Below are 22574 nucleotides of genomic sequence, written 5' to 3' on the forward strand. Positions count from 1 at the left end.
ATATCCTGTCTATTTAGTATATTAAACTTAGTTTGAGTTTTTGTTTATTTGCTAGGTAATCTGCTTTGATCTGTTTACTATCACTTATAATCACTTAAAATCTATCATTTGTAGTTAATAAACTTGTTTTTGCTTTATCTAAACGAGTGAGTTGGAGTGAAGTGTATGGTAATCCTAGTTCAGGGGCAAAAGGCTGTTGCATATTCCTCTCCACATTGAGGGAGGGGGTGAATTTTATGAGCGTACGCTGTACCATTCCTGTGCAGCACAAGATAGTATAATTTTGGGTTTATACTTCAGAGGGCGGGTGTGCCTGAGAAGCTGGGAGTTCCCTTAGCTGTAGCCTTCCTATGCAGAGGCTGGTCAGAGAGCCTGCATGTAACTGAAGCTGGGTGTGTCCCTAACTGTATGTACGATGGTAAAAGTTCAGGCTGGAGGGCTTTGCAGCTTGTCACAGTAGCACAGTGTGAGAAGGAGCACAGGCTGGTGGGTCAGGAGGGCTCAATGGTACCCCAGTTCCAGGTGACATCCCGGGGGGAACCTGTCACACCTCCCTCCCCACTTCTCATAGGCTTCTTGCTTAGTTTTGGGAGGGAAATGAGTGAGTCAAAGGAAGACTGTTTTCAGTGCATGCCAGTAAAAAAACTAGTGTTAGTGGTGGTTTCAAGTTTCCAAACAAAAATGAGGAAATATGTGTTTAAATTTTTTTGAAAATTGTATTGAGTAGATACGTTTGTATAATTCTTTTAAGTCATTGATAGGTAAAAATTCTGGCTGGTCATCCTTGGCACTGTCCCTATAAAATTTCCCATCTTTTTCTGATTTACTTAATGACAGCAGAAATATTGGAGAAATATACAAATGAGTCAGCCTGTTTGATCTCTTCTGACAGTACAAAAACCAGGGACATCATCCTAACCAGTCTGAATCTTTGGAACTACAATATATCTTGCATTTTCCTGGTATAACTACAAAAACTGACTACCCTTATTTATACAGTAATAGAGAATTATCTCCTGATTTACTTTCCATTTGCAGTTTACTGTTCCTTCCCTGTATACCTCACTCCATAATCAGATATGTAATTACATAGTGCAACTTTGATTCACATACAAATCACTGTCCCTTCCTGTGACGAGTTAGAGCAGATGCAGCAGGCAGGAACAGTTTAAAAGGATGTGGTCCTACTGTTAGAGATTTTAAACACTGTGCCAGTCACTGGAATGGTTCATGGTACCTGGTGGAGACCCTTCTTTTGTTTTTTCTGATGGTGGTCCCTGAACTGTTCCAGCAGATGGCACTATACCATGTTTAAAAAAAAAAAAAAAAGAAGGAAAGCCCCTAACAGATACTCTCACATCACAAACCACCACACAGTTTGACAGGACTAACACTCTGTTCAAACAAGGCCTGGGACTTGAAGAGCGGGGCCGTTGCAGGTCAGCGCTGTGCATGAGGAAGCCTGACTGCACTTTGCCAGCTATGGACAAATTGAATAATTAGTTACATTCAAGAGCATTAAATTCACCCATAAAATTAATAAGTGTAAGAACAGGATTTTTTAAAAATAGTTTAAAAAGTTACCTAGATAGAGGAGTCCCTCTGAAATGCTTTTATTTTGGACGTTCAGTATAGTTAGAACTAGGGTTGCCAACTTTCTAATTGCACAAAACCGAGCACCCTTGCCCCACCCCATGCCCCTTCCCCAAGGCCCTGCCTGCACTCACTTCATCTCCCCTCCCTCCATCGCTCACACTCCCCCACTCTCATTCACTTTCACTAGGCTGGCTCATGGGGTTGGGCTGCAGGAGGTGGTGAGGGTTCCGGCTGGGGATGTGAACTCCAGGGTTGCTCCAGAAATGAGGAGTTTGCAGTGCGGGAGAGGGCTCTGTGCAGAGGTAGGGGGTTGGGGTGCAGGATGGGGCTCTGGGCTGGGGCGGAGGTATTCAGAGTGCAGGAGGGGGCTCAGGGCTGAGGCAGGGGGTTGAGGTGCGGGCTCTGGGAGAGAGTTAGGGTGCAGGAGAGGGTTCCAACCTGAGGTAGGGAGTTGGGTGGTGGCCGGGGATTCAAGGTGCGGGCTCCAACCAGCGGCGCTTACCTCAGGTAGCCCCCGGAAGCGGCTGGCATGTCCGGCTCCTAGGCAGAGGGGCCAGGGGGCTCTGCACGCTGCCTGTGCCAACAAGCACCAGCTCTGCAGCTCCCACTGGCCATGGTTCACAGCCATGTGGAGCCCCCGTGGCTGCCCCTACACCTAGGAGTCAGACATGCTGGCTGCTTCCGGGAGCCACGCGGAGCCAGGGAGCCTGCCTTAGCCCCACTACGCCACCGACCGGACTTTGAGCGGCCCGGTAAGTGGTGCTGACTGGAGCTGCCAGGGTCCCTTTTCAACCAGGCATTCTGGTTGAAAACTGGATGGCTGGCAACCCTAGTTAGAACGACAGTGCTTAAAAGGCCAGGGAGGATAGAGGGACATGGGCCTTAACCATTCAATAGAGCATTGGGTCCTATTATTAATTATTTGTATTATTGTACCATCTAGAGACCCCAACCAAGATCCACACTCCATGGTGCTAGGCAATGCACAGACACATAGTGAGGGACTCTCTGCTCTGCAGAGCTTACAATCTAATAGGCAAAACAAAGGGAGCATTATTATTTTCACTTTACAACTGGTGAACTGAGGCTCTGGAGAGCTAAAGTGACTTGTCTAATGTCAAAGGAAGCTTGTGATAGAACCTGGAACTGAACCCAGATCTCCTGAGTCCTGATTTAGTGCCTTAAGCACAGGGTCATCCTTCCATTCCTGTTATAAAGCAACATATAACCATTCTGAAGTACAACTCAGCACATCTCTCCCACTAAATAGAGAATAGGCTCTAGGTTGAAGAGTGTTTCTGGGATGCTCTTTGCAAGCTTAATAAATTTTATGACATCTCAAAAAATAAAAAACAAACCTCTGCTACAAGACATATTATGCTTTAGTCTGATGGTATTAGCTACCCATTAATTTTGGACCCAGAAATTATAGACCATTCGGTCTAATTTCAATACCTGAAATACACTGTAAGAAATTATTAAACAAACAATTTGTAAGCACCTAGAAGATAATAGGATTATAAGGAATAGCCAGCATGGATTTGTCCAGAACAAATCATGCAAAACCAACCTATTTCCTTCTTTGTCAGGATTACTGGCCTAGCATATTGGGGGAAGCAGTAGATGTGATATATCTTGATTTTAGTAAGGCTTTTGAAACAGTCCCACATGACATTCTCATAAGCAAACTAGGGAAATGGAGTCCAGATGAAATTACTGGAAGGTGGGTGCACCACTGGTTGAAAGACTGTACTCAGAGAGTAGTCATCAATGGTTCACTCTCAGACTGGGAGGGCTTATCTAGTGGGGTCCCACAGGGGGTAGCCCTGGGTTTCAATTCAATTCAACTATTCAATATTTTCATTGATTACTTGGATAATAGAGCGCAGAGTGTGCTTATGAAATTTGCAGATGACACCAAGCTAGAGGGATTTCTACAACTTGGGAGGACAGGATTAGAATTCAAAATGACCTGGACAAATTGGAGAATTGGTCTGAATTCAACAAGGTGAAATTCAGTAACGACAAGTGCAAAGTACTTCACTTAAGAAGGAAAAATCAAACACACAGTTACAAAATGGGGACTAACTGGCTTGGTGGTTGAGCGGCTGAAAAGGATCTGGGGGCTATAGTAGATCATAAATAGAATATGAGTCAACAACGTGATGGAACTGTGAAAAAGGCTAATATCACTCTGGGGTATATTAATAGGAGTGTCGTAGGGGAAGTAATTGTTCTGCTCTACTTGGCACTGGTGAGGCCTCAGATGGACTATTGTGTCCAATTCTGGGCACCACAAATTAGGAAAGAAGTGGGCAAATTAGAGACAGTCCAAAAGAGAGCAACAAAAATGATAGAAGATTTAGAAAACTTGACCTATGAGGAAAGCTAAAAAAAAAAAAAAAAGGCATGTTTAATCTTGAGGAAAGAAGACTAAGAGGAACCTGATAACAATCTTCAGATATGTTAAGGGCTTTTATAAAGAAGACTATGGTCAATTGTTCTCTATTTCCACTGAAGATAGGACGAGAAGTAATAGTCTTAATCAGCAGCAGGGAGATTTAGGTTAATTAGGAAAATTAACATTAGGAAAATCCTCCTAACTACAAGGGTAGTTAAGCTCTAGAATACGCTTTCAAGGGAGGCTGTGGAATCCCCCTCGTTGGAAGTTTTAAGGACAGGCTGGACAAACACCTGTCAGGGATGGTCTAGGAGGTTTACTTGGTCCTGCCACAGTGCAGGGGGCTGCACTTGATGACCTCTCTAGGGCCCTTCAGCTCTACCTTTCTATGATTAAACTTGTTCCCTCTGAAATCTTCCACTTTCTCTCTATCTAGTTGGCCTTAGAATCTACTTTACACACTAGTAGATGCCTGTAAGGGCAGGGCTGATCCTTTGTGGTCTCCCTTGATGTTACTAAAAAGAAAAGGAGTACTTGTGGCATCTTAGAGACTAACCAATTTATTTGAGCATAAGCTTTCGTGAGCTACAGCTCACTTCATCGGATGCATACTGTGGAAAGTATAGAAGATCTTTTTATACACACAAAGCATGAAAAAATGGGTGTTTTACCACTACAAAAGGTTTTCTCTCCCCGCACCCTACTCTCCTGCTGGTAATAGCTTACCTAAAGTGATCACTCTCCTTACAATGTGTATGATAATCAAGGTGGGCCATTTCCAGCACAAATCCAGGGTTTAACAAGAACGTCTGGGGGGGGGAGGGTAGGAAAAAACAAGGGGAAATAGGTTACCTTGCATAATGACTTAGCCACTCCCAGTCTCTATTCAAGCCTAAGTTAATTGTATCCAATTTGCAAATGAATTCCAATTCAGCAGTCTCTCGCTGGAGTCTGGTTTTGAAGGTTTTTTGTTGTAATATCGCAACTTTCATGTCTGTAATCGAGTGACCAGAGAGATTGAAGTGTTCTACGACTGGTTTATGAATGTTATAATTCTTGACATCTGATTTGTGTCCATTTATTCTTTTATGTAGAGACTGTCCAGTTTGACCAATGTACATGGCAGAGGGGCATTGCTGGCACATGATGGCATATATCACATTGGTGGATGTGCAGGTGAACGAGCCTCTGATAGTGTGGCTGATGTTATTAGGCCCTGTGATGGTGTCCCCTGAATAGATATGTGGGCACAGTTGGCAACGGGCTTTGTTGCAAGGATAGGTTCTTGGGTTAGTGGTTCTGTTGTGTGGTATGTGGTTGCTGGTGAGTATTTGTTTCAGGTTGGGGGGCTGTCTGTAGGCAAGGACTGGCCTGTCTCCCAAGATTTGTGAGAGTGTTGGGTCATCCTTCAGGATAGGTTGTAGATCCTTAATAATGCGTTGGAGGGGTTTTAGTTGGGGGCTGAAGGTGACGGCTAGTGGCGTTCTGTTATTTTCTTTTTTGGGCCTGTCCTGTAGTAGGTAACTTCTGGGAACTCTTCTGGCTCTATCAGTCTGTTTCTTCACTTCCGCAGGTGGGTATTGTAGTTGTATACATGTATATGTGTGTGTATATATATGTATATATAGATGTTACTATACTCAGTTGCTCTCACCTTCAACAGATGGTATAGATTTTTGTGGGAGGAGAGGGGGGTTAATTTTTGTTGTCGTTGTTTTAAGCAAATTACCAGCAGCAGGCTTGGGATTTGGAAACTAATCCTGGTGTCAGCACCTGGGCTTAAACTACTGTTCCAGCTTTCTTGTCGTCAGCACAGAAGCAGTCTCAGAGACTATGCTGCGTTAAAAGACTGCTGAGCCAACAACTGTAGCTTCCTACCAAGCATATTAACTTCCCCTTAGTGGCTTTAGGTTTCATCTGTCTCCATTTTCTTGCTCCTCCCTTCCCTCTGACATTTGGAGAAAATTAGGATTGATGAAAATTTGTGCTGCAGTTTTGAAACATAAGCAGCAATCATGATCCCAGCTTTCTATCTTAACGTTATAAGATGACCAAAGTAAGCAATGCTTGATTTTAGAGTACACAAATAAGTTATGAAGATAATTTTGGATTATTTCATTAACGGAAAAGCAAATGCATGGCTATTATAATACATATTACACTGTCTGGTGCCATAGTTACAGTGTAATTTGAATGAAAACAGAAATACCATCCTGTACCCATTGATCCTGTACCCATTGAAATCAATGGTAATGTTGCTATTAATTTCTGTTGGAGCTGGACCAGTCCTATGTCATTGCATGATATTTACCAGGTATAATATGAGTGGTTTATTATAAACGGCTGGATCCTGGCTAGTGGGCATAGCCAGAGAAAATAGATTTGCACAGGAGTTTAGAGAACAGAATCCTCCCCCATCAGGACATGCAGGACCAGTAGAGATGTTGTCTATATTTCTTTGCTAGAATGCTGGCCTGCCTTGCTGGGTTTAGTGCAGGGCAAATACTGTAGATAAGAGATGGGCCCAAAATGCAAAATTCTGATCTGTTCCCACGAATGTACAGAGCTGGGGGCTTAGATTGGCTTATTGTTATAGGCAGGGCTGGTAGCCTCATCTACATTAAGGTAGTCCAGCACTTTCCTTTATGAGACCTTGTATTCAGTTACTTATAACTTTGCCAAACTTTAACTGTTCAGGCTGAAATTTTCCATGATGGGTTTCTCCCTCAGGCTGAATTTTCTTGGAAAGTTTCAACTAAAATGTTTCACCTGTTTCCAAGCATGTGGTCAGGGGAAAATACATTGCTTTACCCATGATAAAATAATTCTTACAGAGCTTGGTTGAGATGCTCTACCACCTTCATTCTTTGAAGCAGGGACTTGAAATTTGGCAGAAAAGTCATCTGCATGTTAGTGATGTGTCTTTTGCTGTTCTGTGAAAATCAGCCTAAATTTGGCCAATTTATAAATCTCTGAAAAACCTCAGCTCGCATATGCTCAGTAGAAGTTAAGAGTTTGACAGCTAAATTCTCTTCAGATTCCTTCTGTATGGAGCTTACTCCATCCCCTCACAGGTCCTACATGCCAACCAGACTCTGTTTGTGCTGTATCCACAGAGTGACTGAGCATGCTCCATTCTAGGGCTGAGCTGGACTTCCCTTGCAACTGCTCCTTCTGACTGCTGCTGCAGCTGCTGTGGTACCTGGCACCAGAACTGAGAGCAGGGAGACAATCTTTCCTATTATCTCACTCCTCTCCCTTTTGGCACTCAGGCAATGTGCAAGAGGAAGCAGCCACACTGGAATGCAGAGGAGTGAGGGCCGGGGGAGGGCTGGTCAGGGGGAAGAAAGAGAGGGTGCAAGAGCCAGAGGATAGGGAGAAGCAGAAAGTATGGGAGGAACGGAAGTTGGCAGGGGGGTGGGGGTAGGGGTAAGAAGAAAAGGGAGACAGGATCCAATGCGGGAGCGCCAGAGGGGAAGAGTGCAGGAGCTCGGGTATGGCCAGAGTGGATAGGAGGAACAGAGGGGGAGGGTGCAGGATCTGGGATATGGGCCATAGGCAGGGTAGGATCGGAGGAGAGAGGGAGGGTATGGCACCAATGTACAGTGTGATGAGCTAAAGACCAGAGTGGTGATGCTGGTCCTGAATTTGCTTGCTGTTGCCAATTTTGCTCAGACCCTTAACATTTCATTGTCGACTTTTGCAATTACCTTTCTTTGTTTTGTGCATGTAACCAATAGTACACAAGTTATTTAAACAAAAATCTCTTGCTAACCTTTTAACAGTAGTTGCATAGATACTGAAAAGGCTCCTAATGCAACAGTGTGAGATGTTTACAGAAGGAGGGAACCCACTAACTTTCACTGGGAATGTAACAGATCTATGGCTCCTTCAGGCTTCCTAAAATGTTCATGGAACCATTATAATGGTTGATTTATACAATACATGGGATACCCATACAGAATTGACATAACATGGAATTTGCTTTTATATGGACCTTCATTAGAGATACCTAAGCAGACTTTAAAAATTCATGTTGATTTAAATTAGGTGCAAACAATACATATACATAAATGCAATATGTGGGCTAAATTTAGAGCAGTCATACGCAAAAGTTAGAGCAGTCATAATTCTAATTCCCACAACAGCTGTCATTTGCTCTTTTTACCCATATATATTGATACAGTATCATTTAGTCTTACTGTATAATTGATGATCTTTAATGCCATAACATAAAAGGGCCTGATGCTGAGTACCTGGAACTGCCTTTGAATGCAATTGGCACTGGGGATGTTTACCAAGTTACGGAATCCAGTCCTGGAACTCTGGGTCCAACCCTGCTCATATTACTTGCACAAACACTCCTTCTGAAGTCAATGGAGCAACTCACTCAAGTGGGGGTGAGCAGGATTTTGCCATATATGTATAGCAATACAAGCCACCATAGTACATATTTGCAAGGGGTCCAAATTAGAATTGCTGTGGGAACCATAGTTTTGAACGGGTGACTGATGTGTATATGTGTACACAGTACTATTGCACATTAACTTAGTTTTTTACTTTTTATGTTTATTTATTTATTTTTATATTTTTGTTTAGATATAAATCAACAAGAAAAAGAAAGGTGCCGGTATGTTTATTTGACGGTGTGCACACACATTTGAACATGCAATCTGGATTTTGTACATGCTAAACAAACTTCACATGTTGATTCACCCTGCAGGATGTGGGAGATTGGAAATAAATGGTAGTGATAGGGAAGCCATCCGTAAAGCTGCTGGGCCTGCTAGATCCCTTCTGATATCACGACTCAGATATATACATGCCCAACTCATGTATGTGTATAACTGAAATGTTATATCTCAGCTTTAATTAATCAAATGTCCTACATGCATAGTGCAGAGCCTTCTAAAATTTCATTTTTTCAGTGCATGTACCACATTTGATACACACAGACACAGAACATTTCAAACGCACTGAAATCAGTGCTTTGATGAGTAAAAACACTGCACGCTAACGAGTTCCTTTGCTATGTCCATATATCACAGCTCCCTGAGGTCCTCATTGGAATTGCTACAGTGGAAATACGTGGCAACCTCCCACCAAAATCAGTGGGACTTAGCATAGTAAAACCATAACACCAAAATCTAAAAGGAAGGGGTATGAAATAGAGATGCAGCAAAAAACAACAACAAAAATAAAACCAATTATGAAACAAAGCAATTATGCATGGGAATACTATGAAAATATCTTCTGCTTCTATATTTTGTCTCTCCAGTTCCCATTTCAAGGACTGTAGCTCTGGCAAAATCTATTGGCTTTTGTTCATTCCAGGGGTGGTCAAACTTACTGGTCCTCTGAGCCGCATATGACAATCTTCAGAAGTTCAAGAGCTGGGGCACACCTGCTGGGCGCTGGGGCTTGGGGCTTCAGTCCCAAGAGGTGCCTGACAGGGCTTGGGGCTTCAGCCCCGCTCCTGCTGAAGCCCCAAGTTCTGGCAGGTGCACGCCCCAAGACCCTCCTTCCCTGGGTAGAAGTCCCTACCCCACCCCTCTGCTGAAAGGCAGAGGATCCGAGCTTCCCCTCTTCCCGCACCCTCTGGTCTGGTAGGTGGAGAATGGGGATGGGGCTTTGCAAGTCGCACTTTAATGGTAAAAAAGCCTCATGTGGCTTATGAGCCACAGTTTGACCACCCCTGGTTCATACAATACAACAAGGGAGCATTTTACCATTACACTTATCATTAACTGACTTCTTGAGGGGTGTCAAGGCAAACAAGCCAAGAAATTGGCATGGAGAAAGGGCCCTTTCTCTCTTTAGAGGTTGTGCCTGCAGTCAGGTCCCTCCAAGGTAGGAGTGAGTACATGGGGACAGGGGCAGCCTGGAATAGCATGCCCTGTCTCTGTCCATGCTCTACCTATGGATAAATGAAGAACATCAGTCTGCAGTGCTGTTGATTCAGCATCTTTCGTAAGCACCATTCTCTTTAAAAAAAAAAAAAGAAAAGAAAAGAACCCAGGCTTGTTGTTGCTGGTGCTGTTTCAGAAAGTGGTGGAAGCTTTGAGCCTTGTACTGCGTGTTGAGTTTGTTTTTGCCAGTCTGTAAATGCAAGCCAGCTGAACCAATTGAAATAAAGTGTAAAGGGGAAAAGGAAAGAGAAAGAAAGAAGGAAATTGCATGTTTACTGATTTTCTACTGTTGCAGTTTCAAACAGATAATTTATAAACCCCAGAAAAAACAGGATTTCTCATGCTGACAGATTCCAGGCTGTGGTGGCCGTTTTGGGTAATGCTATGATAGCAGTTCATGATTTAACCAAAATACTTGGTAAGGAGTCAAATAGAGAACAAGCAACAGAATGTGTTGCTCTTACTTGAACATTTTCCTCCGGCGATTCCTGCTGCCCTCCCCCTCCAACTTCCCCTCAAGATTAGGCCACATCTATATTAGGAGTTCTTTACCAGCACAGTAATAGTATATCGGCAGAGCTGTGCATTGTATCAATATAGTAAAACCACCTCCCACAAGTGAAACGAGTGATGATGGTAAAAGCACAGCTTTGCCGGGAGAGCTGCGTCTCTACCTTGGGGGCTTCCGCCGGCACAGCTGGGTTGGTCAGGGATCACATCTCTTCCCAGCCATGACCGACACAGCTGTGCTGCCAGAAGTCTGTCGTGTAGACCTGGCCTTGGAGGCCAGGCTCAGCCCCAGGATTCCAGACTGTCATACACACTCAGCCAGACAAATGAACCGAACCTTGTTCTGTGCAGTATTTTTGTTCACGTTCCACAATTCTCAGGCAGCTTTTGCAGACATTTTGTGAGGTTTTCCCCTCCCCTGAGTCATTAGAAATAGCTTGTCTCTTCACGTATTTCATCTTATTTCAAAACTGAAGCTCCAAAGACAGGTGTCTGGTTTTAAATAGAGCAAACAAACCCCTGCTGTGTGTACTGGGGAAGAATATATCGTGTGGCTTGAGAGACAGTCAGATAAGCTGTTCAATGGTGCAGCATTTATCTTTCCACTGGTAGCTGTGAGAAAGAACAGCTTCTCCTTGACCTAGGCAAGCGCTCTGCATGCCATGTTGGCTGCGTTTTAAAAAGTAGGCTGATTATCTAAAATACCAGGCCATAATGGAACAGACTGAGCCCCCCCGCCTTCTCCCCAGTGGAATTAAGGGGCTACAGTCAGAGCAGCCAGTGGCAGCTGCACAGATAGCTGGAAGCATTTGATTTGCGTCAGTTTGCAGCAGAGCCTGATGGGGCTGCATGCAGGGTGCTTTTAACTCTCAGTGATTGGCAGGAGCATGATGTCACAATGAGGCTAGATATATCGCACGGGGACTCATGTTTTTGAGACAGGACCAATTTAGAATCTAATAGAAAATGGACAGCAAAGTACAAAGTGACAATCCAAATCACACTGCAGAAGTAGGCAGAGAATTGCAGGAGGGTGAGGGGTGAGGGGATGGGGAGGGTTTATGCCGTTTTAATTTTGTGAGTAACTACCCAGAGGTCAGGTCACTATGAAAAGTAAGTCTAGTAGGTGGTGATTATATTTAATCTGAGTAGGTTTCTTCCTGCTACTCATTTTAATATCCTGGGCCTCCACAATACAGTCAACTAAGGAACACAGTTAATTGGGGGAGTTTGGCTGGAATACTGAAGGTTATTTGAAACCTATAATTTCACAAAGATTAAAAGCAATCATCAAAGAACTCAGATGAACCACAGACTTTAAAAAGTACATGGAATGCATTTTTCATTGGTTTTTAGTATAGTGCAAATATTAATAAAATATTTTCAGTGCAATATTGGTTGTAGAAAAAGCTGAGCATAATTATGGTTAAAAATACACGTGACAATAAATTAAGCCATTGGACATAATGCATCTTTGCTTTTCTTATCATTCAAGCGATCGTGTTTTGTTTGTATGGTACATAGATAAGGATTTTGCAGGATATAGAACTATGCCCATCTCTAATACCTTCATTACCGTGTTTGGCTGGGAAATACCCTCTCTCCTCCAACTTCAGATCCTCCATTACCCCAAGTTGCCACCAGTTAGATTCCCTGGGAGATATCCCTTCACATTGACCCCCACCTCTCCTTCCCAGGTGAACCACTATTGTGAGAGAAAATAGTCTTTTGGGGGCTATGTAGGTAGAAAACTGAGGGTGGGTTAACTTCAAACCATCATGAAAGGGCACCAGTTTATTCCGTTTTAACCACTTCTTTCTTCCTTCCTGCCCAAGTAGATTTCCTGTCTATCAGTGTTATATTCTGGCCTTTTAGAAGATGCTGCCCAGTGTACAAACACCATTTATAAGTTATTTATTTATGACTTGTTTGCCTAACTGTAGGCACTTAAAGAAACCGCTAAATATGTGCCAAAATTAATATTTAGGTGCTTATATTTAAGCATCCAAATTTGCAAATTGGGCCCAAATTGCCTCTACTTTAGGATTCTTACTACACTTTACAGAGATTAGTTGACACACTTTTAATCAACCATTTTTATCGCTTTTAATCCAGAGTAGTTTGCTTTATTAGAATATTAAAAAGAGGCAGACAGCTTAATTTCCTTGTCTGCTTTATTACTATATTGTTAGTGAATTTTGGATTGATGAGCTCTGAAGACTAAAGTCCTTCATTTATCCACAAGGGTAAGAACAAGGAGAAAAGAAGCTGTTCAAGTACTAGCTTCTCCACAGTGACACGTCAACATGTCTCGGCCCTGAACTCCAGAGACCAGCTGTAAGGGTGACCCTGAGGTTCAGTTTGCGGGTCCATTTGTTCCTTGGCCATTCTCTTGAAACAAACAACACAGGAGCCAGTTTGGGTCAACCATGGGGGTGGTTTTATAACGTGAATATCAGTTTAGTTCCTAAACTAGACAGAGATCACCAATAATTTCACATAAGACTCTCAGATATTCACCAGACAGTAGCAACATTCAGCAACCATCATTCTGGTTTGGAGTCCGACTTGCAACCCAGAGGCGAAGACTTGCATATAAAATTGTCAATATTTTGAATAATTCAGTCTCTCAGTTTCTCTGTGGATCCTGATATCTTGAGACTATGAAACAAGTAACTAAAATTGGAATGAATATCCACAGATACCTTTTTCTGTTCATCTCTGCTTGCTCTTTCTCTTTTGTTCTGCTCTGCTTGGGTTTTTATATCACACCCATCTCTCTCATGGAGTCTTCTCTGCTGTGCTGGCAGGTAGATTTTAGCTTAATGCTTGTTCCCATAGATGGGTCAACAAGTTGTTGGCTTGTTGTGACTGAAAGGGGGGTGGGAACCAGTTTGTCCTGCCTCTTTGAATTAAGGTGTTTGATGTGGTGTATAGGTCTGTCAGTGTTTGCATGGGATGGACTATCCCTCAAGGGAAATTATAGCAGGTATTTGCCTTCACTTCTGCCAAGAAACCAGCTCTTTGGGTGTGAGGAAGAAATGAGGCTGGGGTCAGCAGAAAAGAGTTATTAATACTGAAGAGAACTACTAAGAGGAAGGTTTGGGGAGTAGGTCTCTTATTAAGTTTGACCCAACAGTGAGACCTGGCTTGGTGAAATGCCTGGGGGCGGGGCAGAGGCGGGGAATGGGACTTTGTTATGTATGCCCAGTCTTTGTGGTGTGACAGCCACAAGACCAAAGGGGACAGTTTTCCTTTTGCCTGTGATTCATGTTTTGTACACGTTGTATTTTGTGGTCGGAGGATAAAAGAGCTAAAAGAGACATTTTAAACCACAGACTCTGTTCATCTTGATTGCCTCATGTCTCAGGGATGCAGAGCTGGCCAGGCTGTGACAGGATCAGAAAGCAAGGCCATTTTTGGTTATGGAGCACAAGTGAGTTCTGTGTTATCTGTCAGATATGAATAACTATTGTATCAATGAAAAGACTCTGTATTCAGTAAATGCACTCTGGTGAATGTGGTATGTACTATATTTTACTCCTCTTGCCAAGCAGCCCAGCTTCACGGTCTAAAAGGCCTTCTCTTTGCTATACTTCTGTTCCTGATCCCTTGAAAGAACCATCTCAACATGGTCACTGAGAGGAAGTGTTACTTTCGGAAAGGAGTACTTCCCTGCAGCAGGGCCTGGATGAAGGAAGTGGAATGGAAATGGGTGGCTTAACTGAAGAGCCAATGAAAAGAAAATGATTTCTAAAAAGGATAGATGACGGGGCTAAAAAAGAAAAGAGAATAGAGGGAACAATCTCTGCAACAGGCTCCAAACAAACTGTGATTGTAGTGGTGGTAACCTTTCTCCAGCCAAGAGCTTGGAAAAAATCTCATTCAGATCTAAGACTTTTTATTTACTGCCCTTTAGTCAATTTCAGTCAGTTGTGCCAATTTTCCTCTTCTTCCATAATTCTGCTCCTTTGACACGAAGGTTCTAGAGTAGGAACACAAGCTGCCACCAGTGACATCCATTGTTCTCATTACAATGCTTGGGTTGCAAGTTGCAAACTGGCAGAATAAGAATTGGCATTCTTCTCACAAGAATTGTGAAAAAATAAACACCCATATCGTGCAGGATAAATGTCGTCCTCTGAATTCTGCTCTCTCCTCTCCTGGGGACTGTCTTATGCTGTGAGTATTTTTCTTTCTTTTTTTTTTTTTTTGGGGGGGGGGGGGGATGGGAGGGGAAGGGGCAGGCAACAAAGTCTGCCAAAGCAACTTCATTTTTTAAAGATGCTCAGTTTCTTTGTTTGTTAAATGGTAGCAAGGACAGCAGGAGCTGGACACTGCTGAAAAGAAAACAGAGGCTTCAGAACAGGAATAAAGGAGAGATGGAACAAAGCTGAGATAGGGGCAGAGGAAAATGAAGAACACTGGGAATAAAGAGCCAGTAAGGAAAGGTAACTGGAAAAATGTGAGAGAGGAAAGCAAGTGCAGCTCTGAGAATAATAAATAGTAGGAAGCTGAGTGACTTAACTTTAACCCTAAAAATGGAGCAAGGAGAGGATGTAACTATTTATACTATCGATAGCTTAATAATACATGAATCCGGTAGAGGATACTGTCTTCATTGTTAACAACACAGCCTTGAAGTGCTTCTGTGCTCTGAGGTCATCTGCCTCAACTAGTCCATTTATTTTTCTCCTAAAATACGAGCATGAGAAGCAACTAGGGAAGCTCCCTATCTATGCACTGTCGAAGCACTTCATACATCTTACAGCAGGGGGTCTTAATGGGAGCTTTACCTTCTAGGGCGCCATTAAGTCACGGTGCTTTCCCCTCCAGTCTCCCAAATAAAGCTTTCTAATAAAATACTATTTCAAGCAAACGTGTGTGTGTGTGTGTATGTATGCGTGTGTGTGTGTATGCATGCGTACGCTAAGCGGAGTGGTTTCTATGCCGATGAAAGATAGTTGCTGACCCATACGTTCGACCTACAAGCCATTAACTTTAAATGTTTTCTCTGGTTTTGTTTGGGTGCTGAGTAGTCCTGGGGACTCTCCAATCCATGGGCTGTTTTTCATGTTTCCACTTCCTTGGCTTGATTTTTGCCCCATTTCCTCCTTTCCTCTTAGCCCCTGCAGTAGCTTGTCTGAGTCTCCAGACCCCTTGAAGGATTCCATCGCTTACTCATGGGCAGTGTGAGCTTCTTGCCACCCAAGACAAAGCTCAGTGCATTTCATAAGCATGTGAGAAGCATTCCAACTGCTTGTATTGTGGAAACGCATTTCTCAAGCAGTTCTTTAGCATATGAGGCTCATTAGTGTCGATTTAGATATTAGCATTTGCTTATTCATTCCTCAACATACATACAGTGCTGTCTAATGTTAAGAATCTCTCAGGCAGATTCTGTATACCATAATTTCTCTGGGCCTGATTTCCCACTGCCTTGGCCATATATAGTCAGTTACAATAATAATATTTAGCTCTCAGATAGCAGTGCAAAGTGGATTCCATTCTGATTTGGTATAATTTTATATCCCCTTTGCATGGGTCTTCATGAGTATGCAAGGTGCAAGGCAGTGGGAATCAGGCTGTGCTTTAGTTTTCTTATCTGCAAAGTGGATAGGATAATTAATACTCACCTCACAAAGATGTTAATATTTGAAAAACACTTAGAGATGCTTAGTTGCAAGGTGCAAAATATTAATCCTTTTTAAAAGTTCTTTGTTTTTTTCCTTTGCTTACTGATTGGCCCCTTAGAGGACTACCTACTTTGTCCAGCTACTAACATGAGACAATGACCACTCAGCCAGCAACCAGAGAATAACTTCCTTTCCCTCTCCCTGAAATGGCAGGTAACTTCCAGGCAAACCCCTAAGCTGGAATTCTTATGAGAACAGGCTTTCTTGCAAAATTTGCTATCAGTCATGTTTTCAGATAGCTTAGGCATGACAAGAATAGCTTCACTTGCTGTATTTCCATAGGTTTTCAAACCTGGAAATGGAGAACCATGTGAAAATTCAAAGAAAAAAATCCCCCCTCCTTCTTCCCCTTTTGTTTTTCTTTATCCACTAAAACAATTGGGTTTAAGTTTCAGTTTTGGGGAAGGCTCAAGACAGTGATTATCCCGGAAGCAGTTGGTCTGTGCTTACTCGAAATCCAGGTTTTAGAAAACAGCTTGTTTTGACATGCGCCAGTCTGTGGGAATACTGCAATGTGCCACGCCCCGCCTTTTATTATACTTCTTCATTGATATGCCCATGTGTTACTCTCCTTAGGGTGGGAGAGAATGATAAGTTAAAGGGGCGTGCACAGCTGCCCAAACCCCGCAGGTCATCATGATTCAAAAAACGTGGAACTGTGCTCAAACTGTGCAGCAAATGTCCAACTGAAACATGGCAACAAATGAATATGGATGCCACAAGTAACTGATTGTTGCTGGCCTTCAGGGGTTGTTTGTGAGAGCAGGAGTCCCAGCTTTCGAGAGTGAAAGGCTGCCTCACTCAGACATGATGTAAACATAAACCACCATCTTACTGACCTCTTTTTTCTGTGGGCAAACACAGCAATGCATGGCTGGCTCATTACTGTCACACACTCAGGACACCCCAGGGAGTCACGATGCAGATTTTCCATTAGCATCAAATGTATGTAGATTTCTGAACTCCCATAACCTGGAGCTGATGAGAGCAGATTAGGAAGAAATTGTTTTTACATAACTTGCATACCTAATCGACTAATATAGGGCTGGATGCTGAAAGGTCACCAATTTCCCAAAGAGTATGAGAGAATATTATTCTGCTCACTTCATTATATATATATATATATATATATATATTCTGCTCACTTCATTTTATATATATATATATATATATATATATATAAAATGATCTATCTATCTCAATCATTGTGCATATGTTTGGGGCCTGATATTTTTTCCACCCTTACTCACAATGTGTAACGATCTATTCTGTGTACAGTCATCATTTCAATAAGAATAATCTACAGGTCTTATTCTTAGTTACACTAAGGCCCTTGATGTTACTCTGGCAGCACAAAGGGGCCTCAAAGTAGATGGAAATAGCCCCCTGAAAATATTCCCTGCACAGAAGGCCTGGCATAGAGCTGGTGTAAGGTCTTTACACTGGCCTTTCTCCCAGCCCTCAGTGTAGGAAGTGGACCAGGCATGGCTAGCGTGCACTGCATTATGGTTGTTCTCTGCTTCCTAGGGCTTCTAGAGGGCCATGGCAAGCAGAACATAAGTTACAGCAGCCCTGAGGGTGCTCTGCCTTACACAAGGGGTCAGGCACCTCACAATAGTGTGCAGGAATGGAATAACTGAAAAATGGAATGGAATAACTGAAAAACCCTACGGTAAGCAGGGTTAAGGAATCAGGCCGTTAATAAGTGCAGTACTTCTTCTCTTGGGTGAAAAATTTGGAAATCTAACTTGGATGAAGATGTCATTGTGCAAATAAAAAAAATAAAGCGAAGCCTATGTAAAATGACTGCTCAAGGGATCACCAAAAAAAACCCGGATCTGTTGCTAAACAAGCTAGGTCTGCTAATAAAGGAGATGCAGAATTGTGTTCAGTACATTTGTCAATACTTTGAGATAAAAAGAAAAGGAGTGCTTGTGGCACCTTAGAGACTAACCAATTTATCTGAGCATAAGCTTTCGTGAGCTACAGCTCACTTCATCGGATTCATACTGCGGAAGTGAAGAAACAGACCGATAGAGCCAGAAGAGTTCCCAGAAGTCACCCACCACAGGACAGGTTTGTCTAATGAAGGTGGTCTTTTGCAGTGGTTTGGCTATAACAGGGATTGGCAACATTTGGCACGCGGCCCGTCAGGGAAAGCCGCTGGCAGGCTGGGACAGTTTGTTTACCTGTGGCGTCTGCAGGTTCAGCCGATCGCAGCTCTCACTGGCCGCAGTTTGCTGTTCCAAGCCAATGGGGGCTGCAGGAAGAGGTGGCCCGGCCTGCGCCACTTCCCACAGCCCCCATTGGCCTGGAACAGCGAACCACGACCAGTGGGAGCTGCGATCGGCTGAACCTGCAGACGCTGCAGGTAAACAAACTGTCCCGGCCTACTAGCGGCTTTCCCTGACGGGCCGCGTGCCAAAGATTGCCAATCCCTGGGCTATAACTTGCACTTGGAGAGCACCTTCTAGCTGAGGAGCTCAAAGCTGTTTGTAAATATTAGTGATTTAATCCATGTAACCCCTCCTGTGACATAAATAAATATTGTCCCGCTTACAGACATGAGGTGACCAAGGCAGAGAGACATTAAGTGACTTGCCCAAGATCACACAGGCGCTCCCCATCAAAACTAGCGATAGAACCCAGAATCCTGACTTCCCAATCCTGTGCCTTGCTCTCATACAAAAAGATCATCCTTCTTGCCCCTGTTTATAGCAAAAAAGCTTGTGCTCCACTGAGCCCCTATTTGATGTTTCATTTAAAAGCCAGCTGGGTTCAGTTTGCCTGGGTTAGGAGAGAACCATCTCCTGCAGTTCTGCCCAGAAGGTTGGAGTTCAACCTTTGCGTTAATTCCCAGACCAAATGAAGTTTCGTTAGGAAAGGTAGGACTGAGAGTACATATTGGTAATTTCCGGGTGGAAATCCTTACCATAGCTTTGTCGCCACAGCAACAGCAAAGTCAAAAGCTAGGAATTTCAGAGTTAAAGCTAAACTTATAAGAAACTCCACAATTGGAAAGTATGAAAATGACAGTTAAGGTACCCAGACTACCTTAATTCTGTCCTCTTAGTGATCACAACCTTCTACATTCCCTTCTTTGTGCCTTTTATAGCTGCTTTTGCAAGATGGTATTTTTGGATCCACGATTCTTTTCCCTATAGGCTCTAAGAGAACTGCAGCCAATGGCTCAGATTTTGAACAGCCACAATACTGGTACAGCATGTAAGTATTGGAAATAGGTGCCACTGAGTACTGGATTCTAACTGGGTTCATGTCACCCTGTGAGCATGCTAGCTCTGTGTCTAATTACAATGGGACATAGAATAGTAGGACCAATCTTGTTAGGTGCTGGGCATATCTTACAAGGGGCTGACCGCTCGCAGCACTTTGAAGGACTAGTTCCTTAGGGGAATGATTTCCTTGTGTAAACTTCTTGTCTGATTAGGACTTCGCAAAGACAGGTTTTCTCTTTCCCCCTGTGGAGTGTGGATGATTGTAAAGGAGGTTGGAACTAGTATAATCACTGTGAGTTCAGTTCTGTAACTGCACCCTGGGCTAGATTGTCACAGTCACACAAGGGAGTAAGGATCCCCTCTATCCCCTGTTTGACCCTGCTCAGATTGTGACTTTGGCTGCAATGGGAAAAGCTGGGGCTACTTGCTGCAAGCAAGTGGGGGGGGGGGGGGGGGGTGAGGGAAAGGGGAAGTGGAGGAGCACTCACAGGGCACAGTGGGGAGAAACTTACCCCTCCCTACAGCACAACTGGGGACCAGGGGAAGAATCTTGACCCTGAGTTATGATTTGTTCTTTGGCCTGCTCCTGCGGTGGGCCTACCTCTACCCCTGGCAGTTTGCAGTTACAATCTAGCCCACTGAGTAGTACCTTACTAAGCAAGTAGACCTGAAACTATCGGGACTACTTGTGAATTAAGATATTCATTCAGTGTTATTGACAGTGGCAGAATTTTACCGTGTATGATTAAGAGTAAAATACTCTACATTTCTTCTGCACACTAAGTACCACAGGTCCCACAATGATTCCTCAGCCTTCTTGCAGCTTTAGGGTCAGAGCTCAGACTTGTCAGTCAGTTGCTCAGGGATATGCACCTCCTGGTGAAGAGACTGACAGTTTTTCTGAAGATATGTGGAATGGCATTATCTACCTCTGATGCCTCTACATGCTTGGCATCTCTCAGCCAGAATAGATAGCTATTTTCCTACAAAGTAGACATTCAAACAAAACATCTCTTGGCAGCATCAAAAATATCACAAACTTCTGGATAGCTAATGGACAGAGCAGTGGCTGGGTCTTGGAGGAAATGGAAATAAACCATGCCATTTACAAGGCAGTATAAGGGGGAATATACAAGCCACGTACAATGTTAAACATTCCTTTTCGGGCTATCACATGACCAAGCACAGTTAAAGAGAGAACCAGTACAGCAGAGTATGATGAAACAGGTCAAAGGAAAACCACCCCAGGAAATGTCTTTGGGAGAACCATCCTGTGACAGTTTGCAGGGTACCCAGGACTGTGAGTTACATACCTGCCTCCAGCAAGAGGAAGAGTTCCTTGAGCTTAACTGGGTGTCAGCTCCCTGACACCACCGGCCTGTTCACCACCCATACAATCTCCTGTGGGCTAAGCCAGCCCTGATGTTGACATGCAGGTTAACAATAGGTGCACCCCAGTCCCCGAACTCCTTTGACGTGTTCCCCGGTAATGTCCAGCCCCTTATCCATTGAACACTCACAGAAATACCAGGTCTGCTGCTGTCCACGAGGGAACAATATATACACCAGCTTGAATGATTCAGCTCAGGGTCAGCTCCTTGTGTAATACCAAAGCACTGAGATTTATTTGTAGTGACAACAACAGTACATTTATTATCAAAGGTTCAAGATTCAATGAGAAAGGCTAATGGAAACAACAGGGTTACACGTAAAAGAAAACCATAACAATTTCTAGAGACTAAACTTAACAGGCTACCTGCTGTCTAAAGAAGTTTATCTCACCCCAAATGTCCCTCATAATGTTTTCAACCAAGTTGAGATCCCATCTTCATGACTGTAATCGCAATGCCTGACTACTTCCTAGAGGCAGGATAAAGGAGTGTCTTCCTCACTTTCTCCTTATATTCCTCAAAGTTCATTGTTTGTGCCTCAGAGTCAGTAATGACACCCCCATCCCCACTGTAGTTTATTCTCTGGTGGGCTTCTTCTCTGTTGATTTCACATCCCTCCCATTGACTTTATGTGTAACTACGGCTTCCATTGTGCTGGCTTAATATACATGTCTACAGAGAGACAGGTGAATACACATCTTTTGTCTGGCAGAAACCTGTTTGTCAACTCTGCCTTGATACAGGCTTTAGGAACATATTCTCAGTACACAGACATAACTCTTCACATAGTTATGTTACAGAATTACATACATAGCTTCTTACATGCATTTCACAGTGACGTTAATGACCAGAGTGACCCTGGGCTTTCATTAAACACCTCACAATATTATTTTTTCCACCAGAATGTCTGTACCAGAATCAGGATGTTCTTGTAACCCCCTTACCAGTTGGCATTGAGGGGCTCTTAGGGTTAAACATCCCCACTTTGAAACAGGCCATATTACTCAGAGTCCCCTAGTATATCCACTCTGAAGCAGAGTCTCCCGAGGATAGCAGAATCCTCTCCTTTTCAGACAAATAGCCTCCATCACAGTGGGCATATTGGAACTGGGCATCAGGCAAGAAACATACACAGAATTAATCAGACTACTCAGGCACAGATTCCAGCTTGAAAGTGTGTGCGACACAACGTCCCCAGAAATACTAAAAAATAAAATGTGGGTCCGCGGGCTAAAAGGATAGTCTTCGCTCCTGACTCAGAGAGAAGCTGGGACCTGTTCCATCCTGTTAATGGGGCCAGAGGCTCAGAGCAGGGAAGGTTGAGCCTGACACAAAGTAGGTGTTAGGAGTCCTGAGCATCTGTATCTTCTCAGCTTGTATCCTTTCACTCCATTTTCTATTTGATACATAGAACTAGTGCATTGTCAGTGGGGGAGCCAGCATGTAGCTAATTTAATACCTCCTCCTAAGCTGGGAGGGAATAGAACATTCTGAAGAATTTTTGAGTTCTGATGGATACCTTTTTGGGGGTGCTGAGAGGGTGTCAATTGATGAATCCCTTGTCTAACTGACCTCAAATTTGGTAGGAAAATTCTACCTCAATCACAGACCTACCCTATCAATTTTGAGACCTATACTCCTTTCATTGTCAAAATTGGAGGGGGAACAAAATCGGGCTTATAACAAAAACTCAGTTGCAACTTTCATTATGAAATGGCTACCACCACTTCATGACATATGTCAGTGATCAGATTGATTCTCTTTAACCCCAATCTACAGAAGGTTTCAGAGTAGCAGCCGTGTTAGTCTGTATTCGCAAAAAGAAAAGGAGTACT

The sequence above is a fragment of the Chelonia mydas genome, chromosome 1 (assembly GCF_015237465.2).
Source record: "Chelonia mydas isolate rCheMyd1 chromosome 1, rCheMyd1.pri.v2, whole genome shotgun sequence".
Lineage (NCBI taxonomy): Eukaryota > Metazoa > Chordata > Testudines > Cheloniidae > Chelonia > Chelonia mydas.